This window comes from Hyla sarda, chromosome 6 (genome assembly GCF_029499605.1).
Source record: "Hyla sarda isolate aHylSar1 chromosome 6, aHylSar1.hap1, whole genome shotgun sequence".
Classification (NCBI taxonomy): Eukaryota; Metazoa; Chordata; class Amphibia; order Anura; family Hylidae; genus Hyla; species Hyla sarda.
This window is the reverse complement of record NC_079194.1, coordinates 114,229,389-114,255,079: the sequence shown is the minus strand read 5'-3', so window position 1 is coordinate 114,255,079 and position 25,691 is coordinate 114,229,389. Positions and strand designations below refer to the sequence as shown.

The 25,691-nt window shown below is 41.3% G+C and overlaps 2 protein-coding genes across 10 annotated transcripts in view; one reads left to right on the top strand and one right to left on the bottom strand.

Annotated features, from left to right (window-relative positions):
* Positions 1-25,691, bottom strand: part of LOC130275990 (uncharacterized) — a 158,686-nt gene that overhangs the window by 39,604 nt on the left and 93,391 nt on the right. The window contains exons 1-3 of one of the 5 annotated variants that reach the window (XM_056524761.1): positions 22,479-22,584; positions 11,296-11,443; positions 6,401-6,515 (exon numbers count right to left, since the gene is read on the bottom strand). The gene's annotated coding sequence lies outside the window, so the exon portion shown is untranslated. The other 4 variants (XM_056524763.1, XM_056524762.1, XM_056524764.1 and 1 more) reach the window with 4 other exon arrangements.
* LOC130275988 (uncharacterized) overlaps positions 1-25,691 on the top strand; it is a 158,013-nt gene that overhangs the window by 120,448 nt on the left and 11,874 nt on the right. For 2 of the 5 annotated variants that reach the window (XM_056524756.1, XM_056524755.1), the window contains one exon: positions 25,500-25,584. The gene's annotated coding sequence lies outside the window, so the exon portion shown is untranslated. Of the gene's footprint in view, positions 1-22,535; positions 22,748-25,499; positions 25,585-25,691 lie in introns of those variants that run through there. The other 3 variants (XM_056524754.1, XM_056524758.1, XM_056524757.1) reach the window with 3 other exon arrangements.

The following is a 25,691-nucleotide window of genomic DNA, read 5'->3' as shown; positions in this document are numbered from 1 at the left end:
GTGCGTGTTATACGCCGATAAATACGGTATGTGTATTTAAATTTTTTTATGCTTTTTTGGGAGTAAAATTTTATTTTTTACACTTTATTAGTCCCCATAGGGGTCTAAGAGGTCATCATTTGATTGCTAATACTGTTCAGTGCTATGCATAGAGCATACCACTGATCAGTGTTATCGGTGATCTTCTGCTCTGGTCTGCTCGATTTCAGTCAGACCAGAGCAAAAGACCCCGGGAGACAGCCAGAGCCAGGTAAGGGAACCTCCGGCTGCCATAGTGGATGATCGGATCCCCGCGCATTGATCACGGCATCTGAGGGGTTAATGGCGGACATCCGCGCGATCGCGGATGTCTGCCATTACTGGTGGGTCCCTGGTGGCTGATAGAATCCGGGACCTGCCGCGCATGACGCAAGCACCGGACCGGTCATGGTGGCGCGTAAATGTACGTCATGGTGCGTTAAGTACCATGGCACCATGAAGTACGTTTACATCTATTATCGTTAAGGGGTTAAAGTGTACCTGTCATCAACAAAAATGTTTTATATAATGTAGATAATACCATTATATGTATATTTGTAATATACATTGGTTAAAAAAATGTGTATAGTTTTGTCCCTGCAGCTATTGTCTGTGTGTCTCTATGAGGAGTCCAAATACAGGGAGTGTGGGTAGACAAACAGGGCTCTGTGCACCAAGGACAAGCAGGGCTCTGCACACTGAGGCTCTGAGACAAGCCCCTGGCTCACACAGCAGGATGCCTGACAAGGAGCCTGCACAATGCCCTGCTTCTTCTGCCTTCACTTCCTTTATTTGGACTCACACAGGCAATAGTTGCAGGGACAGCTTTTTTTTTTACCCAAAAATATACACATTTTAAATCAATGTATATTACATATATACATATAATGGTATTATCTACATTATATCAAAAGTTTTTGTTGATGACAGGAACACTTTAACCCCTTAACGACCACAAGCGTAAACTTACGCTCGTGGCCATCCCCGTTATGTGAAGCACGCTCAGGAGCTGAACGTGCTTCATACACGGCAGGTCCCAGTTGCTATCAGCAGCCAGGACCTGCGGCTAATACCGGACATTGACGATTGGGCTGATGTCTGGTATTAACCCTTTAGACACCGTGATCAAAGTTGACCGGCATCTAAAACGGGAGAAAAACTCAGTGGGCTGTTCGGGACTGCCGCGGTGAAATAGCGGTATCCTGAACGTCCGATCGTCACTCTGCTGCTCCATGCCTGAGATGCAGGCTGGAACAGCAGAGCACCGATAACACTGATCAATGCAATGCTATCGCCCTCGCGATCTCCCTGCAGCACCCACATTCTATGCGGGAGCTGCGTCTCCAGTTTCAGAAACCTCCGGGTTTCCGGGACTGAGGACATTACGTCACACCACGCCCCCTCCATCCATGTCTATGGGAGAGGGCATTATGGCCATCATGCCCCCTCCCATAGACATGAATGGAGGGGGCGTGGCGAGACATCACGGAGGTTTCCGAAACTGGAGACGCAGCTCCCGCATAGAATGCTATCAGACATCTTCGGATAGGGGATAAAATGTTTTTGCCCGGTTATACCCCTTTAATAAATGTGATTTAACCCCTTCCCTAATAAAAGTTTGAATCACCCCCCTTTTCCAATAAAAATTTTTTTTTTAAATAAAAATAAACATATGTGGTATTGCCACGTGCATAAATGTCCGAACTGTGAAAATAAAATGTTAATTAAACTGCATGGTTAATGGCATACACGTAAAAAAAATCCAAAGTCCAAAATTGCGTATTTTTGGTCACTTTGTATACCCTTAAAAAATGTATAAAAAGGCATTCAAAAAGTCCCATGAAAACAAATATGGTACCGTAAAACTTCAGATCATGGCGCAAAAAATTAGCCCTCATATATCCCTGTATACGGTAAAATAAAAAAGTTATAGGGGTCAGAATATGACAATTTTACACATACTAATTTTGATGCATGAAGTTATCATTTTTTTAAAGTGGTAAAATAAAGTAAAACCTATATAAATTAGGTATCCTTGTAACCGTATGGATCTAGAGAATAAAGATTTGGTGTCATTTTTACCAAAAAGTGTACTGCATAGAATCGGAAGCCCCCAAAATGTACAAAATGGCGTTTGTTTTTCATTTTGCCCTACAATTATTTTTTTTCTGGTTTTGCCGTTAATTTTGTGGTGAAATGATTGATGTATAAGATACAATTGGTGGCTCAAAAAATAAGCCCTCATATGGGTCTGTAGGTGCAAAATTGAAAGTGTTATGATTTTTATATATATTTATATATTTTATATGAGGAAAAAACGAAAACCCTGTGTCCTTAAGGGGTTAAAGAAATTTTACTGTGTTTTATGTGTATTGCCAGATGGGTACATTAAACTACGTCTTAATCTTTGTCTACACCTACTTGATAAACAAAGTTAAACAAAAACACAATGGCCAACATTTATCATTGTCTTTAGACTGTTTTCTGTCTACAATAGGCGCAAAAAGGCGCAAGCAGGGTTTATTTGCGCCTTTTGGTTTACACATTTCTGCAGATTTTGAGGTGCAATCCACTGATTTTGGCAATACACATGATATAGAAGGGTTTTATGAACTGCGCCTTTTTGGGAAAAGACGCAAAGCCACTAAAAAGTCTCTAAAACTACACCAGCCCAGACTTAGCTTTTTGGTGTATGTAAAGTGAGAAATTTCCGAAAATGTACCTGCACAAAATGTACCAAATGCTCTGCAACCATGTCATAAATTTGGTGCTCCTACACATTACCAGCACACAAAAAAAAGTGTAGAAAAATGCTTCACTTACACCTTCAATGATAAATGCCGGCCAATGACCCCAGTGTTCTCTCAAAAGCAAGATATTGGAGATGTGGGCAGCAGTTCACTCGCAGGTGACTTCTCCACAGTAGCTTAAAATAACCGCAGACATATAATAAAAGATGAGTAGAAGTAATTTCCCAGGACCTGAACCGATAGAGCAAAGACTGGGTTATTTTGTTGCCAATCTCCGCCTTGTACTGTTGGCTGACCTTTACAGAACGGTTAATGGACTTCTCAGAGAAGCTCATTCCTGGTATCTGCAGCCAGGCATTCACTCAACCTGCACAGCATAACAGACAACAATTGTTCCTGCTCTTGAGTAACTCACCTAAGGAACTTGTAACCGAGGAGATGCTATACAATGTCTGGGAACCTAAAGCTCTATGTCCTGATTCCCATTCTCTGCCAAAATCTGCATTGATACAGCAAGCATGCCTTTATTATTAGGAACTTAGATAGTTGAACCTTTATACTGCAACCCATTTGGCAGTGGCTAAATCAGGGATCAAAGTGTAACCTCCCCCTTCTCCAATGGTGGTATAGACTTTCCCAACTGGCCCCCTGGACTTGGCATGGATCGACAGCAGTTGTGCTCAGGAGGACATTAGCATATTTTTTAAGCAATCACATCACTTCCGAGAATGGTATTGTTTAAATAAAGCATTTTTTTACTTCAGTAACTTTGCGTTCTGTTACTTTTATTTTACTACTACTAAAAATGGTGATGGCCAGGTTGTTTGGCTCCCAGAGATTGTCTAAACTGGATATAATTCTAGCAAATTCACAGCTATCAAAACCATTAGCTCTGGTTTTCAGGTCTTTTCTCTTCTGCAGTTTTAGCCTTGAGAAAGTCAGTTTTACAGGAAATTACATTTGATGGGAGACCTCTGAGGCCAGTGATTGGCTGAGCAGCAATGTGATGTATTGTCTGCAGCTCCAGAATGTGTAGTCCGGCAGAGACCGGGCTCTGTGATAACGGAGCTGAAGGGGAGCAAGGAATGTAAGTACCGGCTATTTTTATTTTACAATGGAATGCAGAAAAACAATTAGACCGCCCATACACATCTCACTGGCATTTTACTCTGTTCCTCTGTGTGTTGCTCAGCAGTCATAATAGCTCCACAGTTCATATAGATCATGGTGAGTGCAGCAAGTCTGTTTCTTTGTACTTTGGATCCTTTTGTATTTTATAAGACAATCTGTGCACATTTCTTAAAAAAAACTTGAACTTAAAATGTTGTTGGACATACAGATTTGAAGCTGCAGATATCAATGTAACTAAATGACCGAACACAGACTCTAGTCCTGTCAGACTGTTACTTTTGAGTCTTTTTTTTTTATATATATATTTTTTGAACATTTTTGATTTGTTGGCAATCACCTCCCTTGAGTAGAGGGTGATGTTCTGCAGGCTGACCATCTTTTGGCTCGCTATATCTTTCAGGCCTTTGGCCATACCTGTTGTTTGTTTTTAGTTTTTTTTTTCTGGGTCTCCTTTCTTTCCTGTTCTTTCCCTTTCCCTGCTTGCCCTTTCCATGGACCTCTATGGATACTCTAGCAGTGTGCTAAAATCGATGACCTTGGACCTGACAAAGAGAGGAGGCGTCTTGAAACATGTTGTTCGTTATTCTTATTATTAAACCAACATTTTTTATTTTACTTTTGTGGTCCGCCGTGGCTCCTTCTCCACATATGGCCTTTTTTCCAGGTTTCCATAATGTTCAGAATGCCGGAGATCATGGAGGGGTCCCACTGGCCGGACCCCACATGATCAGACATCTTTATTCCCTTTCCTTTGGATGGAGTACCCCTTTATTTAGTAATCCGCAATTCCCCATGGACTCGCTTGTGTTATTTGTTGGATCTGCCTCCGGACTATAGTCCTCGCTTATGTCCAATCCTATCAGGGTCCATCTCTCTGCCCTCTCACCCTCGATACAAGGATCATGTTTTATCCATGTAAGACTACAGCACTTTTACTCTTCTCTTCTTCCTTGTTCTCTCCTTCATTGACAGCTTACTCTTTTGAGCAATTGTGTGTCCTTTCTTCTCCCCCATTCCATACTGATTCTCTGGTCTATGAAGTGCTGCGATCGGAGATGGAGACTGATCCCAAGTCGGCAAATGTTCTCTTCAAAATGTTTCTCCTTACCCATGTTTGTTCTAGGACGCAGGAACGGAACTTTAAGAAACTATTTCAGTTGTACAGGTGTCCGGAAGGGGTGCATGTTTCCCTATGCCACCGCCATTTGATGGTGTTGCGGGAACTTGGTTGGCTTTTCCTTATATACTTGATGGGATTGCTTCTTGATTCACCATTTCTGAACATCTGTCATCAACTTTTTTAATCAGGTTTTCTCAGACGATTGTCCCATTAACCAGGCTCCATTTCAAAAGCTGTTATATTTAGAGATATTTTGTAAGTACTGCCAAGACTGTTATTCTAAGGTACTGGAATCCACAATGCCGCCTTCAAGGGTGGAGTTTGTGAAAACCCTAAACCGCATCCAGAGAATGGAGGAGTTGGTGGCGACTGATGGGGATAGTTCGAACGCCTTTTTTAGAGTTGGTACCCATGGAACATTTTTAGGGATATGCCTGAATTCCTTTGCTAGGTTGCTTTACTTCTTTCCCTCACCTCTCCCCTTCCTTCCCATGTGTATTTCCCCTCTTCTTTCTTTTTCTTGTTCTCTTTTTATCTCTGAGTTTTTCTCTGTACTGTTACCTTAATTCATTTTCTTTTTTTTTATATGCCATGGATCTGAAGAAGGGTCTTTTTCTGTTCTGGACTTTTGTGGACCAACCAACCTGGACTCTAACCTTACTTGTATTCTTGTTACTTGATCAGCCTCGGTTGGGTATACTTGTGTCTGTGCATTTAATTGTCCATGCCATTTCTTCTTCCTGAACCTGCGTGTCTTTTTTGTCATTGCTTGATGTTCTTGTTTACATTGTTAATAAACATAGATATGGAAAAAAAAAAAAAAAAAAAGTGGACACAGCCTTATAACTACGGATGTAAAATTAAACTAAATGGGAATCCCATTAGAAAAATACAGTACCTGTATACCCGAGGCTATATGCACACAAAGTTTTTGGGCCATTCTTTGAGAGCACATAGCCTCAGGTTTCCAGGTTTTCAGCATCTGGTTGTAAGCAAGAATGCTTCACTTCACATAAAGCTTATAAGTTGCAAATCCTTTGATTATACAACGACATTTTTGCCTGAAGTAACTCTTTGAGCTTTATTAGTTTATAACTAGAAACACCCACTGTGTAAATAGTTTATTGCTTTCACTACCTAAACGAGTTTCTTTTTTTATCCGAAAAACCCAAAGATAACATATCACGTATACTTTTACTACACATATTATATATCCTTATCAGTTTTTATTTTCTGATTGTAGATTTTTTATTCTATTTTCTGCACATGATTATGGAAGCTGCCATCTTACCAGAGCTGCTATTGAAAGCATTCAGAGAGATATGTTTTACAAGAGCTACATGGGCCATAGGAACCAGTTATCTTAAGCTGACTGACTGACCTCTATGGGAGATTGTTGAGGGACGGATCTGAGTAGAGGTGTGAAGGGAGGGACAGATGATCCTGTGGTATCTTTCATTGGAATTTTGCCTGTGTCGACAACTGAGAAGTGATCTCTACAGAAAAGTAAGTTACAGCTTATTATTAGCTTAGTGGTGGGAATAAAAAAAAAAAAATATGACTTCACAATTTTTTTTTTAATAGACAACACAAAGACAAAAAAAAATCACTAAAATGCATAAAAAAACCCCCGTTTAAAGGGGTACTCTGGTAAAAAAAAAAAATGTTTTAAACAACTGGTGGCAGAAAGATAAACACATCTGTAAATTACTTCTATTTAAAAATCTTAATCCTTCCAGTACTTATCAGCTGCTGTATGCTCCACAGGAAATTGTATAGTTCTTTTCTGTCTGAACACAGTGCTCTCTGCTGACACCACTGTCCATGTCAGGAACTGTCCAGAGCAGGAGAAAATACCCATAGCAAACCTATCCTGCTCCGGACAGTTCCTGACACAGACAGAAGTGTCAGCAGAGAGCACTGCGGTCAGACTGGAAAGACTACACAACTTTCTCTGGAGCATACAGCAGCTGATAAGTACTAGAAGGATTAAGATTTTTAAATAGAAGTAATTTACAAATCTGTTTAGCTTTGTGGCATCAGTTGATTTAATAAAAAAATGTTACACCGGAGTACCCCTTCAACTTTATATTTCCAATAGATTATTTTCTGAAGACACACTCATTTTATAGGGTGACTATATTGACTTCAGAACTATTGCGTCATACTTTTAAAGGGTAACTAAGTTAAAAAAAAATACTTCTGACATGAAATAGCAACATCAGACATTTTCACAGACAGGGATCCGGTTGCTGAGTCCCCCACAATCACTAAAGCAGCACAAGCTATGCACGGATTCACAGAAAGTCTACAGACCACTTTCTGAGTGGAGCCTTAGGTACCTTTTAAGATATCATATTAGTAAACCTTTCAGTTTGTATTCTGGGAGCCACCAGGTCTACATACCAGGGTTAAATAAAGAGCAGATATGAAAGTAAACAGCAGGTAGACCAAAGTAAACTTGTCACTACTGTGCCAAACACAAATGCCAAGGAAAGAGGAAAGGGATAAAGAATTAACAGAACTTTCATTGCTCAATACTTTGTTTATCCTGTCCTAATAGAAGGAAGAGCTGAGCAGAACGAATGCACAAAGGTTACTTTACGTCATAAGCCACAGATTTACTATTCAAAATGTGTCCAAATTCTGTAACAAAGTGCCAAAAAGCTGGTGCACATGGTGTGCACCACCACACTATTTTACTGTGTATGATAAAAGGGCATGGCTTCTGCAAAATGTGATACTGTGTGTCAAAATTGCACCAGAATTCTGGTGCAAGATTCTAACACAAATTTGGCTAACAAATAAGTGTTATAACCATAGACTACACATACAGATGCTACAGATGCACTAAATATATCAAACAGCTACATTTACACGGTCTAGTATTTAGTTTTAGTAAATCCACCCCTGTGTTTTGGCTGCCTGCAGCTGCCACTAGAGGGAGCTTGGGAGTTTACTGTATACTTTTCATACACTGAACTCAATAATAACTCTGCCTGCAGTAAGTTCCTAAACTCACTCTGGTAATAGCTTCAGAGATTTGGAGCTCTACTGTAAATAAAACGATCTCCTCCTATCCCGACCATCCCGTCCTCCTATCTCGACCTCTATTTCCGACCTCCCATCCCGTCCTCATATCCTGACCTGTAATATGTGTACAAGGTATTGAAATATCTCCAGCCGTACGGAAGTTATGTGGGAACATACATTTCCCATTGATTTGCATGGGACTTTAAACAAAAACCCCGACCCTGGCAAATAGGGGTGGGTAAGGGTTAATTTAACTATCCTATGTTTGTTGTTGACATATAAGTAACATGTGTGCCAAGTTATATGTTAATATCTTTAGCTGTTTTGACGTGATTGTGGAACATACACATAGATACATACATACACATTGGCCCTCATTTACTATTGCAAACCCGACATGTTTTGTCGGGTTGTGCGCCAGAATTGAAGAAACCCAGACTAACTCTCCATATTGCTCAGAAAACCTGAAGAAGGGGCATGGCAGCCAGGGAAAGGGGGAGTGGTCACAGAAAAGGGGCGTGTTCCTGACATTTTCACAAAAACTCAACATATTTACTAAGGTTTCCACATAAAATGTGGTGGATTTGAGCTGAGGAAAACCCGACAGATCAGAGCATGTGTAAAAAAAAGCAAAGTGTAGGGAAAGTGGAAAATGTAGAGAAACCTTAGTAAATACCGTGGAAAATAAATTATAGGGAATTAAAACCCACAAAGAAACCTACACAACACTCTTAGTAAATAAGGGCCATTGAGTTTTATATATAATATATATTATATATATATATATATATATATATATATATATATCCAGGTTATACAATATTACCATATACAACACAAAATGTATAACATATATCAGCAATATACAAGGAGGGGCTTATCAGCTACAATAGCTGTATATAGATAAATAGATAGATATGAGATAGATAGATAGATATTCATGTGAATATTTCACCTTTGTTGTGGATAATTTAACTAAACAAAATATTCAGGACTTATAGAGATCATAAAAGTTGTACTAAACAGAAGCTTCTATTTAATCTCAATATAATAAACTATCTTAGGCCTCTGAGATGATAAAAAGAATACATGCTCTTTTTCTTGGTACATATATTTGTGATCTGCTGCTGGTCTAGAATGAGTTAAAACCCAAATCACTAATTGATGGGACTTGTAGCCAATGATATCACACTTGGTCCTGAGAGTCAGACCTCTATAGGACTGATGTAAGAGTTAACCCCTTAAGGACCAGGGGTTTTTCTGTTTTTGCACTTTCATTTTTTCCTCCTTACATTTAAAAAATCATAACTCTTTCAATTTTGCACTCAGAAATCCATATAATGGCTTATTTTTTGCGCCACCAATTCTGCTTTGTAATTACATCAGTCATTTTACCCAAAAATCTACGACGAAACAGGAAAAAAAATCATTGTGCAACAAAATTGAAGAAAAAACAACATTTTGTAACTTTTGGGGGCTTCCGTTTCTACTCGGTGCATATTTCAGTAAGAATGACACCTTATCATTATTCTGTAGGTCCATACGGTTAAAATGATACCCTACTTATATAGGTTTGATTTTGTCGTACTTCTGGAAAAAATCATAACTACATGCAGGAAAATTTATACGTTTAAAATTGTCATCTTCTGACCCCTATAACTTTTTTTTTTTTCCGCGTACGGGGCGGTATGAGGGCAAATTTTTTGTGCCGTGATCTGAAGTTTTTATCAATATCATTTTTTAATTGATCAGACTTTTTGACCGCTTTTTATTCATTTTTTTCATGATATAAAAAGTGACCAAAAATGCACTATTTTGGAATTTGGAATTTTTTTGCGCGTACGCCATTGACCGTGCAGTTTAATTAACGATATATTTTTATAATTCGGACATTTCTGCATGCGGCGATACCATATATGTTTATTTTTATTTACACAGTTTTGTTTTTTTTTTAAATAGGAAAAGGGGGGGGGGGGTGATTCTAACTTTTATTAGGGAAGGGGTTAAATGATCTTTATTCACTTTTTTTAAACTTTTTTTTGCAGTGTTATAGCTCCCATAGGGACCTATAACACTGCACACACTGATCTTTTACATTGATCACTGGTTTCTCATACGAAATCTCTGGATCTCAGGCAGTCATTCGGTGATCGGACAACAGGAGGCAAGGTAAGGGACCCTCCTGCTGTCCTACAGCTGTTTGGGATGCCGTGGCGATCCCGAACAGCGCGCTGAGCTAGCCGGCGGTAGTTTAGTTTCACTTTAGACGCGGCGATCAACTTTGAACGCCGCGTCTAAAAGGTAAATATCGCGCGGCACCACGATCAGTGCCGCTCGCTATTAGCCACATGTCCCGGCCATTGCTAGGTGCTGGGCCTGACATGCTGTGGCCCCGTGTTATAGAACGGGAGCGGACTTAGGACGTACCGGTACATCCTTGGTCCTTAAGAGGTTAAAGGAGTACTCCGGTGGAAAACTATTATTTTTTTTTTTTAAATCAACTGGTGCCAGAAAGTTATACAGATTTGTAAATGACTTCTATTAAAAAATCTTTACCCTTCCAGTACTTTTTAGCATTTGTATGCTACAGAGGAAATTCTTTTCTTTTTGAATTTCTTTTTTGTCTTGTCCACAGCGCTCTCTGCTGACACCTCTGTCCGTGTCAGGAACTGTCTAGAGCAGCATAGGTTTGCAATCGGGATTTTCTCCTGCTCTGAACAGTTCCTTATACGGGCATTAGGTGTCAGCAGAGAGAACTGTGGAAAAGACAAAATAGAAATTCAAAAATAAAATCATTTCCTCTTTAGCATACAGCTACTAAAAAGTATTGGAAGGGTAAAGATTTGTTTTTCAAATCTGTTTAACTTTCTGGCACCAGTTGATTTAAAAAATAAAAATTAAAATCACGGGAGTACCCCTTTAAGTTATTTGCATTGAGTCCATGCAAAGTTCCAAAGGTCTGAAGCTATGAACCAGAACAAGAGTCAGGAGCTCCCAGAGGTGCATATTCTCTAATAAATAAGTTGTGCTTGTATGACCAAGCGATTGGCCCTATAATGTGGTCCCTGCATAGTCCAGATGTCTATACAAGGGATGGTATCAGTGGTACATCCTATATTATGTGTGGCATATATCATAAATGGTAAATAAGGCAAGAGTTGCAGTTTCCATCCTAATATGAAGTTGTTCCTTAACTCTGCATATATATAAGGAAGCAATAAGACCCTTGTTAGTATTAAGTACCTTCAGTATCCTTGTTCTTCATGGACCTCCAGCATTCTGCCAGCCTTCCTCGTGCTGTCTCCTTATACCTCCAGCTAGAACAGCTCTCCTCTGTTTCCAGCCTCCAGGGATGGATGTTCACCACTGACGGACCCTTTTGTCTCAGGATCTAAGAATAAAACAACACAGTGACTCTACTACAAGGGGACGGGTCATGCCTGTTATGAAGCAATTGCCCTTCAGTCCATCCTGCTTGCTGGTTTCAAATTTGTAGAGTAACTATTTATGCAAATAGAACGGCAAACAGTGATAAATTGTGCAAACAGAGGCGTTCCCTGCACAATGACCGCTCCTCAGCATGGCCCACAATACACAGGTGGATTCAACATACTGTACTGCGCACTACAAGGAGGAAGGAATGTAGCAACAATATATCCGTCCCTGAAAAGCCTACAGATTCTTTACTGAGCTTACAACATACCGCAATAAAAGAACTTTAACAGTGGATGTGAAAAGTCAATGTCAGTTTTTTCTCTCTTTTAAAGTGGTACTCCACTAGCTAGCATTTGTTTTTAGTGTTTTGGGGGTCAGCCACGCCCCTCATGATGTCACGGGCACGTACCCTCAATGCAAGTCAAAGTCTAACATTTAGTTCCGAACGCTGGCCAGTGGAGTACCCCTTTAAGCTATGTTCACACAGTGTAAAATGAATAGCAAAATACATCAGTAAAATAGAATAAAATGCTTCATTATTTTTATTCTAGCTATGTTTTTCCATAAACAAAGGGGTGGGGGGGAATATATAATTCCCTGTATGACAAACCCCTTTTTCTGTATGCAGTAAGTGTATAGGCTCCCCCTATTAGTAAATGCAAGAAGCCAAAATGTTATCACGTAACTTTGGGGCAATTTGCTAAACTGTGTACACTAGTTTTCTGGTGTAACAAAAAAATAAAATAAAAAAATTGCACATTTTTGCAGAAGTACTGTGTTGCACAAAAGTTTTATGATGTTTTCACTTCATGCACCACGTACTCCACTTTGTGGGTGAAGCTTAGAAGGGTGGGACATGGCCTCCTACTCACTAACAAATTTACTATAATTTATATAACAAATTGGTGTAAATTGTTGCTAAAACCTATGGCGGCTCATAGCTGGTGTACTTGTCAATCTGTGATGCATGGACAGTCACAGATACAACACATTTATTAAGAGGTGTGCGTCTCTTTGTTTGTAGCAACCTATTCCAACAGGCTTTAGCTTGTAAAATGCTGAGCTTTAGTGAATCTGCGTAGCATAGAAGAGTTAGGAGGCACTCACCACAGTATACTGTGTGCAGGGCCGGCATTAGGGCATGGCAAACTGGGCAATTACACAGGGCCCCCGTCCTCCAGAGGGCCCCCTGCGGCTGCAATGGTGTTTGTAGTTGGGGGAAGCAGTGTAGCCCTTCAGCCAGCAGTCTCCAGGATTGAGCCTCGCTGCAGAGTTCATTTACATAGTGCTGGCAGTGAGAGGTTCCTTTAACACCCCCCCTCTTTCCCCATCTCCTCCTGCTGCTGTTAGATGTCGCACAGTTTAGCTGCCTGTCAGCCGACGATGAGGAGTATAGTCTGCAGGTACCAGGAGGCATGAATATCTTGCAGCTTATGATGCACCCAGCTAGCTTTCAATAAAAGTAAGTAGATGTAATGTGTAGATGTACATGTGTGATGTAAACAGTTTATCTGTTACATGTATTTGTGTATAGTGTGCTGTATGTGTGTGTGATGCATGTATGGATATACACATGTATGATATATGTGTGAGTATGTATGTGTTGTATGTATGCATGTGTATATGTATAGTTTTTTTTAAATATATGTGATATACAGTGGTGCATCTATCACTATCTGTCACTAGGCCTACCTAAGGCCCAACCCTAGTGCAGCAAATATCGCAGCGGTGGCAAAATCTCATAGCACTAACATTTTATATATATATATATATATATATATATATATATATATATATATCGTTATCAGTGTTTTGCAACCAGGGTGTCTCCAGCTGTATAGACTGTTCGGGAATGCTGGGATTTGTAATTTTGCAATAGCTGGGGCATCCTGATTGGGAAACACTGATTTATGAATGTGTGTGTTTATATCTCAATGTTTCGCAACCAGGGTGCCTCCAGCTATTGGAAAACTACAAATCTCAGCATGCTGAGAGTTGTAGTTTTGCAACAGCTGGATACACTCTGGTTGGGAAATATATATATATATATCTATATATATATTTTTTTCCTATGATATATATACACACACATGCACAGTAGTGTATTTCTGGGGGTGTAATCCAAACTTCTCTCTCGGGTGTGTCCAACCATCCAGCATCATATATGTTACTTTATGTGAGAATATTGCTCTATGTATCATGGTTTTTATTTAGGAACAATATAGCAGTATTGTGTGTGTGTGTCTAGCAAATATTGTGTGTCTACAGGGACATACGTTTTGTGCTTTTGATCTTTTAACCCTTTCAGGACTCAGCGCTTTTCCGTTTTTGCACTTTCGTTTTTTTCCTCCTCATCTTCTAAAAACCTTAACGCTTCCTGTTTTCCACCTACAGACATATGCAAGGGCTTGTTTTATGCACTACCAATTTTACTTTGTAATGACATCAGTCATTTCACCACAAAATCTATGCCGAAACCCAAAAAAATTATTTGTGTGAAAAAAAAATGAAAAACAAAACACCATTTCATAGTTTTTAGCGGCTTCCGTTTCTAGGCAGTGCACTTTTCGGTAAAATTTACACATATTTATTCTGTAGGTCCATTAGGATACCCAATTTATGTAGGTTTTATTTTATTATACTAATTATAAAAAATACAACTACATGCACCAAAATTAGTTTGTTTAAAATTGGCATCTTCTGACCCCTTTAACTTTTTTATTTTTCCGTATATGGGGATGTATGAGGGCTCATTTTTTGCGACATGGTCTTTAGTTTTTATTGGTACCATTTTTGTTTTGATGGGACTTTTTTGATCACTTTTTATAAATTTTTTTGGTATACAAAATGACCAAATATATGCAATCGTATACACCATTGACCGTGCGGTTTAACTAACATTATATTTTTATAGTTCGGACATTTATGCACATGGCAATACCACATACCGGTATGTTTATGTTTATTTTTGTTTACATATTTTTTTTAATGGGAAAAGGGGGGTGATTTAAACTTTTATTAGGGAAGGGGTTAAATCACATTTATTAAAGGAAATGTCCGGTGCGGACTATTCTTATGTCATCCTACCTGGGCTGCAAAAAAAAGAGAAAACAAACCTTCACTTACCTTCCTACGTTCCCCTGGAGCTCCGCAACAGTCGGCCGGGCTGTCTATTTCCTACTTCCCTTAGTCCAGGACATCACACGGCGCTTCAGCCTATCACCGGCCGAGGCGGGACATCGCTGCAGCCGGTGATAGGCTGAAGCTCCATGTGACGTCCCGGGCTAAAGGAAGTAGGAAGCAGACAGCCCCGGCGACAGATCAGCTGTTGCGGTGCTCCGGGAACGTAGGAAGGTAAGCGAAGGTTTGTTTTCTCTTTTTTTGCAGCCCGGGCAGGATGGAATAACAATAGTCCGCACCGGACATCTCCTTTACACAATTTTTTAGTCCCCATAGAGGACTATTACATGCAATCTTCTGATTACATACACTGTTCAATGCTATGCCATAGCATAGATCATTGTTATCGGCACTCTGCTGATCCAGCCGCTTTCACCACAGCGGTCCCGAACAGCCCGGCTAAGCTGCTGGGAACAGTTTTACTTTCACATTAGATGCGGCGATCAACTTTGATCACCACGTCTAAGGGGTTAATGCTGGGCATCACCGCAATCGGTGATGTACGGCGTTAGACATGGGTCCTGGCGGCCGATAGCCCGCGTCATAGCAGGGAAACAGGAGAAGGGCATACAGGTATGTCCTGCAACCTTAAGAGGTAAAAACTTGCAACACTCTTGGCATGCTACATCCTGAATTAACTAAATGTGACTGACTTGTTCGGCTTTTGGGGCCCCAATTTAAATTTTGCCAAGGGCCAGGTACTCCGGTGGAAAACATTTTTTTTTTTTAAATCTTTACCCTTCCAGTACTTTTTAGCAGCTGTATGCTACAGAGGAAATTCTATTATTTTTCAATTTCTTTTTTGTCTTGTGCACAGTGCTCTCTGCTGACACCTGATCCCCGTATCAGGAACTGTCCAGAGCAGGAGAAAATCCCCATAGCAAACCTATGCTGCTCTAGACAGTTCTTGACAAGGACAGAGGTGTCAGCAGAGAGCACTGTGGACAAGACAAAAAAGAAATTAAAAAATAAAAGAATTTCCTCTGTAGCATACAGCTGCTAAAAAGTTCTGGAAGGATTAAGATTTTTTAATATAAGTCCTTTACAAATCTGTTTAACTTTCTGGCACCAGTTGATTTAAAAAAAATGTTTTCCACCGGAGTACCCGTTTAAGTCTAAAATCGTCCCTGACTGTGTGAACAGGAATTTGCAGACAAGGACGCCCGCTTTTAAGTTGTAACTGCACCATGCACTAAAGAAGTACATGTTCACACAGTATACCGTGGTGAGTGCCTCCTGACTCTTCTATGCTACTTGGATATGAACTATTTTCTACTAGGATTGAGCACCCGAGACGGTCCTGTGTTGGGACATTGTTTGCTTCTCATGGCTGGCTATGGTGTTATTGTGGGGTGTGTGCATTGACAGTGGAGCTGTGCCGGCCATTCATAGCTTTCTCATGTTTTAGTGATTCTGCCCTATCTGTATAGGGGATTTGGATATCAGGACCAAAGTGCAAAAATGTCCTGGTGCGCCCACCTTACAGTTAACTGGTTCTGACCCTGTTAGCTTGTAAGGTGGTCGCTTTTGGACATTTGTAACTTGTAGTATTATCTTTGCAAAGTACTGACGCTACTTTTTAGTCTGGAAACTCTTACGCTTTCGATTTGTATACTAAGAACTTAGGGCCCTTGTAAACAAGCATTGATCTATGAGATAGGTGCTTGTATACAGTACCTTTACACAGCTCGGGGTGCATGAAAGTTAACTAGACTGTCTATGCGGGTCTTTGTTGCTATTAGCTGTCAACCTATTATACGGGGAGATTTGCAGCCGACAACTGATTTTTTTTTTTTATATATAGGTCAAAAGGACCCGATTATCTGAGAGTTGAGCTTTGTAGGCTAATTCCTGCCCTTATTATTATTGGTCAATAATAGCCCTGTATAAGAAGGTTGGAACAAAAAACAACACAGTAGTAAAAAGCGCACATCACTTTATAAGGTTTTATGTTACAGTTAGAGGCACTCCACCTGCCATGTAACACTTATTATACTGTGTCCTTTTACAATGCTGGTAGAGGGGCCTTTGGGTCCCCTAAGAAACCATGGCCTTGGAGGAACCACTACCTCTGCACTCATAGTGGACCTACAAGGTCCATGCACATAGCAATGCTGTACTCTACCTCAAGGCAAAGCTTCACTTTTGGAACTACATTGGCCTTTAGCTATATTTATGTGTTATTGTTGTTTTTATCTCGCCAGTTTTATGCTACTTATTAATGTAATAAAACATAGTTGTTTGTTTTATTGCCTTAAAATACACAACGCATTGCTTGGCTTCCTGCATAAATACATCAGCACAGTGTCAAACCCCAGGGCAAATAAACAAAGAAGCTTGTCTCATAATGCAAGTACATTGGAAAATACAGAAAGAAATAGCAATGCATTCAGCTAATATTTCAGGACATACGATAGAAATAAAAAAGTAAATTCATCCAACTCTGAGCAAGCCTTACTGGGGATGTCCATATCTGAACACCATTTCACAATTTGTTTAAAGATTTAAAGGGGTACTCCGGTGAAAACCTTTTTTCTTTTAAATCAACTGGTGGCAGAAATTTAAACATATTTGTAAATTACTTCTATTAAAAAATCTTAATCCTTCCTGTACTTATTAGCTGCTGAATACTACAGAGGAAATTCTTTTCTTTTTGGAATGCTCTCTGATGACATCACGAGCACAGTTCTCTCTGCTGACGTTATTATAATAATAATGCTTTATTTATTGTTGTCCTTAGTGGGATTTGAACCCAAGTCCCCAGCACTGCAAGGCAGCAGTGCTAACCACTGAGCCACCATGCTGCCCTTAGCATACATCTGCTATGCATGGTTGCTAAAATGGACTGAGATGTCAGCAGAGAGCACTGTGCTCGTGATGTCATCAGTGTTCCAAAAAGAAAGGAATTTCCTCTGTAGCATTCAGCAGCTAATAAGTACTGGAAGGATTAAGGTTTTTTAATAGAAGTAATTTACAAATATGTTTAACTTTCTGCCACCAGTTGATTTAAAAGAAAAAAGGTTTTCACCGGAGTACCCCTTTAAGAGAACACTCTGGTTAAAATAAAGGATCACTCTTAGGTGTGCATACGGCACTGAGGACGTGGAGGGATCTCTACAGTATACTGGGAAACGCTGGTGAGTGTATTGTGGTGCTCTGGCTTATGGATAAGTATTCATAGTAGTCCAGCATAGAAGATAATAGAAATAAAGCCGGCACTCACCATTCTTCTCAAAATTCTTGCTTTATTGTGCTTCACATATGTTCAGGGGTAGGGAACAGACGTGGGGGGGATTACAAAGGCGACAAAAGCTCCGTTTCATGCTGTGAATGCACTTCCTCCGGCCCTCCGTTTCGTGCTGTGAATGCACTTCCTCCGGCCCTCCGGCCGGAGGAAGTGCATTCACAGCACGAAACGGAGCTTTTGTCGCCTTTGTAATCCCCCCCACGTCTGTTCCCTTCCCCCGAACATATGTGAAGCACAATAAAGCAAGAATTTTGAGAAGAATGGTGAGTGCCGGCTTTATTTCTATTATCTTCTATGCTGGACTCTGGTTAAAATTGTGATGTTATATTATGCCTTGTGCGGGGCTTGAGACTCTGAAGAATGACTTAGGGATTTACAGATTTCCAAGGAGAAAATCTCAGTGTTATGCCCGCTCTCCTCAGGCCCTTTGCCTGGAGTCTTCCTTTAATCCACATAAAAAGTTGAGTCACTTTGTTAGGCCATATTCTGTTGCACCATCGTCTTCAATGGAATTTTGCTGCACCACGAAGCCGGCAGAATTTCCACAGTAGAAACATCTGCCGCATAACTCCTGATTCCAGCATCTGCAGAAAGAATTAGCCTCCGCAGTAAGAATTGACATGCACTCAGATGTACTGCCGGCATCTGAGTGGATGTCAATACATTTTGGAGCGGTCCTAGGGCTGGCATGTTCTGCCGGTGCCTGCAATTTGCAGAATGTCCACCCGTGTTTTTCGGGCGTATATTCTTCAAATATTCCCCTGTGTAAACATAGCCTTACTGATGGTAATAGGGTATATTCACACTACGGAATATGAACGGAATCTCCACTTGCAAAATTCCGCGAGCGGAGATTCCATTCTGGCGGCCGACGCTCACGGAATTCCGCAGGAACATACCCTTATACTTCACAGATGCATTCACAATTCTGCTGGTTGGGTCTGCCAAACAGCAGAGACATTATTAGAATGTGACCAAATTAACCCCTTTAATTAATAAATGAAATCCAACTGCAGTAGTTCAGTTCTGTATATTTTCAGTGAGGGGGTTAATTCTTACAACACGTCTTGCATTTGTAAAGGATCCTTGGATTTCATACCTGTTTTCCTGTTATCTCCTGTTATCAGTTCGCTGTTATTGCTTGCTTTGACGTCATTGGCACGTCTATGTACCTTGTATAACCGTGTACCCAAATACAGGTCAAGTTTCGTATTCAGACTGTGATATTTACTGACAGCTTCCATGGCATGAAATATTGAAAGCAGACACAAAATCCAGTAGGTTTCCAAACTGTGGACCTCCAGCTGTTGACAAACTAGAACTCTCAGCATGCCCAGATAGCCAACAGCTGTTGTAGTTTTGCAACATCTGGAGGTCCACAGTATGGGGACAATTCTACTAGGATTTTAGATTACATAGAAGTAGAATGATCTTACATTATGGAAACACTGTTCTCATGTTATTTATGTTGATTACATACTCATTGGGGGAGATTTATCTAAGGATTTATACAGATTTTTCCTATCTAAATTTGTCGCACAGAAAGTCGCAGTCTAAATATGTGCGACTTTTGCTCTAGAGGATTTTTAGAACATTATGCATTGGTGCTGAATTTATGAAAAGCGACTTTTCAGCCACAAGTCACATCGGCTAAAAGTACGCCGAAATGTCAGACCACGTTGGAGCAGGTTTATATACAGTCTAAAGCATAGATCACAAAGTCTGTGCACAGAATTTATCAAGATCCGTGCGCCTTTTGATAAATTAGGCGCAAAATAGACCGGCCTAACCCTCTGTAGTTTGGTCTATATTGATGCGGGACATAGACAGCTTTGATAAATCTCCCCCATTATGTTTACCAGCAATGATGTAATCCATCCAGTGCAAGAAATCACTATTGGTTGTCACCGATCAGTTTAGTACCATAGACATAACACCTATTGTTATGTCCAAAATGTTAGCAAATAGTGATCATCTAATCCATGCAGGTCTTGTTTCTGATATTAGAGGTAAGCCACCTGGTTGGCCATTGTTTTCAGTGGCACTGAAATCTTTCTATGGGCAAGTGCCAGTAATTTTGCATAGTAAGGCCTCGTTCACATGGCAGAATCTGGCGGAAAAATTACGATCAGAAATTCCTTTTGTTTTTAATGCACCCTGCACACAGTTTTATTAACTGCTGCAGAAATTCCGATTTAGTCTCTGCAGAAAGATTTGACATGCCAATTCTTTCTACGGAATCTGCTCGGAAATGGATTGCCGTCTATGGAGACTAAGCATTTTCGAGTGGACTTAGTGCTGGCATGTTCTGTCAATGTCTGTAGCCCTTCCAGTCCTACGAAACTCTGCATTCTCACGGCTAGTCACTAATATGGCTGGTGGGAGATTGCAGAAGGCAGACTATAATGGAGCCTGTCTCCTGCAATAAGCATTGAGTCGCGGAGTGAAGTTGACTACTTTGGGTCCATTAAAGTTAAGGGGACCACTATCTGTACGCTGATCCCCCTTTTTTTTTTAACAGGTTTCTGATGTATAACAGGAACATACTGGTATAATGTACTGTGAACCAAGCCTTAAAAATGTGTAAATACACCCCACACCATACTAGCCAACTTTTAAAAATGGACATGGCACACACCCCCCAAAATTATAGACACAAGACTCGCTAAAAATACATATTCCTGACCAGACCATCTTAAAATACAGACTGCAGACCAGATTCTCCCCAAAAAGGCCCTATATAAATAAATGTGGTGAGGGCAGGGCAGATGGAATTACCCTAGGGGCAGATGGCATTAACCTCTTGTGTTCGTGACGCCAGGGCATGGTTTAACCGCTTCACCACCCAAAGGTATACGGCTGGATCCCGGGCTAGGCACGGGGGGCAAATAATTACTCCGGTGCCAAGTTACGGAACAATGGCAGCTTTAGTCTATACAGCTTAGCTAGGCCCACAGTGGTGACCAGTGACTTCGGAGACCACAGGGCTTGCTGGGACTTATGGTGGACTGGGACAATTTGCTGCAGAGCCACGCTGACTTGAGACAGATTGACTTGGACTGACTTGACTGAGACTGACTATACACCGTTTGAAGCTTATCAGGTTTTGACTTGGACCTGGGGGGGTAGTGGACTTGTGGATTCGTGGCAGGCCTCTTCTGGACTCCAGACACACACCTAGGACTTGACCTCACTGCAACTCATCTAAGCAGAAAGAGAGAGAGCAGAGGCTCCACTCAGGGCTTATATGGGGGAGACTCTGAGAGGTCCCATAGATCACCCTGTAGGTCACATGTCACTGGTACCTTCCTGGGTTACAATCGCATGACAACAGGTCTTAAAGGCATAACACATTTTATATGCAATACACTATACAACACAGGCACTTAGGACTATACATAGGGTACAGGTGCAGGGGCCCAGGGGTCACTGTATGGAGGCTGCCTGACAGGGTATATAGGAAACCAGGGAGATGTTGTTTTATTGGAAAACATTAGAACTCTAGCTAATATATGCAGTACAGTGATCCCTCAACTTACAATGGCCTCAACATACAATAGTTTCAACATACAATGGTCTTTTCTGGACCATTGTAACTTGAAACCAGACTCAACATACAATGTACAGACAGTCCAGATCTGCGAAACGTGTCAATGGCTGGAAGAACCGACCAATCAGAATGGGCATTTTACTGGTAAAACACCTGTATTACTGAAGCGTATGCACTGACTGGTGTCTGGTAACGCCCCCTACAGTACAGGGAGGTATTACATGTTCTGTACTACTCTTTACCTGTGCCAGGGTTAGCTGCTCCTCTGCACACCAAGTGAGGGTGGCTCCATTTTACTTTTTTTTTTTTTTAGGACACTGTGTGTTCTGTACAGGACCCAGAAGAAGCTCCTGTCCTCTACATAGACAGTGATTACAGCTCCCAGCAGATCTTTATTACTTTTATATGTACGATCTTGCTTTATCTATATTAGTTATCTACTTATTTTTCTTTAATCCTCTCTTTTTCCTATTTTTGGATGACATTTTGGTGGCTTCAGAACCAAATACCAGGTTTCCATAGAGTTATGGTCTCAACTTACAATGGTTTCAACATACAATGGTCGTCCTGGAACCAATTAATATTGTAACTTGAGGGACCACTGTATATGAAATGAATGCATGACCATCTTATAAGTGGTTCGACCAAGTTGGGGACAGTGACTGGCTCTGTTATGGGGGACACCTTGGCTGGCTCTGTTATGGGGGACACTGTGACTGGCCCTGATAAAGGGGCACCTGGCTGGCATGTTATGGGGGCACTGTGGCTGGCATGTTATGGGGGCACTGCGGCTGGCCCTGATATGATGGCACTTTGGCTGGCATGTTATGGGGGCACTGCGGCTGGCCCTGATATGATGGCACTGTGGCTGGCCCGGTTATGGGGACATCTAAATAAATATCAATACTGTGCCATTATTTGATGGTGGTAAATAAGACTGTAAGACATAGTCTATGTAAAAAACTACAATAGCAAATAACAGCATTCACTTTAGGTACAGTCACAAAAGAATACCGGTTCTGCGTCTTTAAATGTTTTCATGTAAATTCTCAATAAAGTTTGTTGAGTAGAGAAAAAACGCAGCTTCGCCACTTCCGGTGATCGCTCGGTTTAGAGAAAGCCGGAGCCGGAAGAGAGGAGCCAGCTTGTCTCTGCGTAGCAGGTGTACGGGGTGAGGGTTGTCGCTTAATCCGGGGGTAATAAACCGGAGGTTACCGCAACGTCGTGTCTGTACAGGGCTGTAGGCAAGGAGGAAACGTTGTCATTAACCCACTCACTGCTACGTACGGCTTCTTTATTCTATACGTATTAGCTCTTAAAGAGACAGTGCGCCTAAATTCTTGGTGGTTACTATGGACTTTACTTAGTCATTATACCCTGTTGTCTGCCATCTCAGACGGGAGTCTGACTGTAGTCTTTATTATGACAGACCCCACAGACCCCCATAGCCTGGGACCTCCTGGTGTATGGATGAGCAGAGCCTCCTATAACACTGCTTTCCAACTGTTGCAAACCTCCTACCATGGCATGATGGGAGTTGTAGTTTTGCAACAGCTGGAGAGCCACAGGCTGGAAAACATTAGCCCAGATTTAGCCATTTTTCCCATAGTGACCAATCACAGCTCAGCTTTTTAATCTTTAAACAGTGTTTTTTTCAAACTGTGTGTCTCCAGCTGTTGCAAAACTACAACTTACAGCATGCCCAGACGGCTGTCTGGGCATGCTGGGAGTTGTAGTTTTACAACAGCTGGAGACACACTGTTTGGAAAACAGTATTTTAAAGTTTATCTGTCACTTAAAAAAACATCTGACAGTGACATGTGAAAGGTTTTGATTGGTGGGGGTCTCAGTGCTGAGCCCCTGACCTATGAGGAGATTGAGCCTGTGGTGCATTACTCCCTGTCTCTCGGTGATCTTTGTCTCACTGCCCTATAGACTTATGATTGAGCAGTGATCCAAAGATTTTTGAGAGGTGGGAAGTAACTCTTATCCTGGCTTGTTTTTCAGATTGGTGAGGGTCTTAACATTGAGACCCCACCCGATAAAAACTTTTGACCCGTCAAAAATCTTTAGGTGACAGGTACACGTTAACAAGTTCTGGTGAAATGAAAGCTGAGCTGTGATTTGTTCTTTTTGATAAAACCAGAGAGTTTTGGTGTTAGGCAGATTGGTAAATCTGGACCAGTGTCCTGTAACAAGCTTCTCCTACAGCTCATATCTTGCTGCAGTCGCTCTCTATATCATTATGGATCCTCCTACTAGATTAAGGGTACGTTCCCACGTACCACATACGCAGCGTATTTCCTGCTGCGCAAAATCAGCAGCAGTGGAATATAAGCTGCGTATCCCTCGCTCACCATTCACACAAGGCTTTCCAGCGGCAGCCCTATGTGTGTAGTGAGTTTTGGAGGCGGGGCCGTGTGCCGGCGTGACTGATGCGCAGCCTCCAAAACTCGCTACACACATAGGGCTGCTGCCGGAAAGCCTTGTGTGAATGGTGAGCGAGGGATAAGCAGCGTATTTGCTGCTGCAGATTTTGTGCAGCGGGATTTACACTGCAAATGCGGTACGTGGGAACATACCCTTAAGGGGTATTCTGGTTAGACGAGGTCACCACCTATCCACTGGATAGGTAATGACTGCTAGATTATTGGAGGTCTGATCACTGGGACCCCCCACCCCAATCCCTTGTTTCCACAAATACACGAGACTAAGGGAAGTTCACATAGCGTGGTGGTTGCTTGTGCCCATTTAGGGTATGTTCGCACTAAGGAATTGCACTTAGGAATTCCGCTGTATGAATCTTAACATTGGTGTGACCCATTCAAACTATTGAATTTCAGAGATGGAAAATTCCGCCGTTAAAATTGATGATCTGGAAGAATTTAGCTTTTCATTCCTTCAGTGGAATTAAGCTTGGACTGCATTGCCATGAATGTGACGGCGCAGATCTGCACGGCCCTACTGTAGAAGGATTCCAGGTTGGAATTCTGCACAGAGATTCTGTAGTCTAAACATACCTTTAAAGTCAATGGCACTGACAGAATTAGGTGATGATCAATTATAACAAGGATACCCCATTAACACCTGTATGCTGTATGATCATCCCTCAGTAGACATCTAGCAAGGCCCCCACGTGGTGGTCCTGAGTTGTCGCACAGGCCATGAACTAGAGCCACAACCCAGACTGATGCCAGGTAGAAGCCATCCTGGAATATATGTATGCAGCTTTTCCTAATCCAGTGGGTGGCAACCTGCAGCTCTCCAGCTGTTGCGGAACCACTAGTATCCACCTGCGGGTTCATGTTGGGAAGATGTAGTTTTGTAATATTGTGGCAAAATCCTAGCCTAAATGTGTCTAAGGTGTTTTTTGAGCTAAAAAACTACCCACTACTATTTTTCCTGATTCCCTCATATACATACATGTGTGTCTCAAGTTTGAAAACATTTTCATTGGAAGGAGGGAAAAAAACACTTCCAGACACCTCTCGCAGCAGCTTATTACCTGTGAGAGCAAAGGAGTGGGTTTATGCCCGAGCCTTCTTTCCCCCAACATATGCCATCAGGTGAGAGTTCAGGCACCCCCTAATAGGTTGTCAGCCATTCCCAGATTTAGTTGTCTTTCATTTAAGACTGCATTCACATCACATACAGCAGCTGGATCCGGTGGGAGAATTTGAAAACCAACTGCTGCTGTATTCCATCGGTACCCCATGCATTTCAATAAGCCGAACTGAGTCATTTTTGGACCGTATTTGTTTATGTTGCAGGACTGAAAACCACAGCAGACCACAGTTTTCAGGTCCAAAAATGATATGACCAAAGTCACTAGCTGACTCTGTGTGGCTCATTGAAATGTATGTGGTACGGCGGGGATATGACAGCAGCCTGTTCTCAAATTCCCCCTGCGATCCGGGTGCCATATGCCCCAAAGGTGATGTAATAGCAGCATAATATGTATGGGTATGGGCGTTCCAAGAATTTCTTTCTGGACCTGACTGCTAATTTCTCCATTTTTTCTGGCTTGTTTTACAGATTCAAGCAAATGGTAAAAATTACCTTGAAGTTGCAGTCACCTTTTCCTGAGTTCATTCTCCAGATTTGCAGCCTGCATATTGGTGTGAGTAAGGAACGCTCTCAGCTCATTCAAAGGCTCAAAAATCTCTCATACTGTGCACAGAACTCACAGGACACAGAGCAAACACATGGTAGTCATAGTATCGGTGG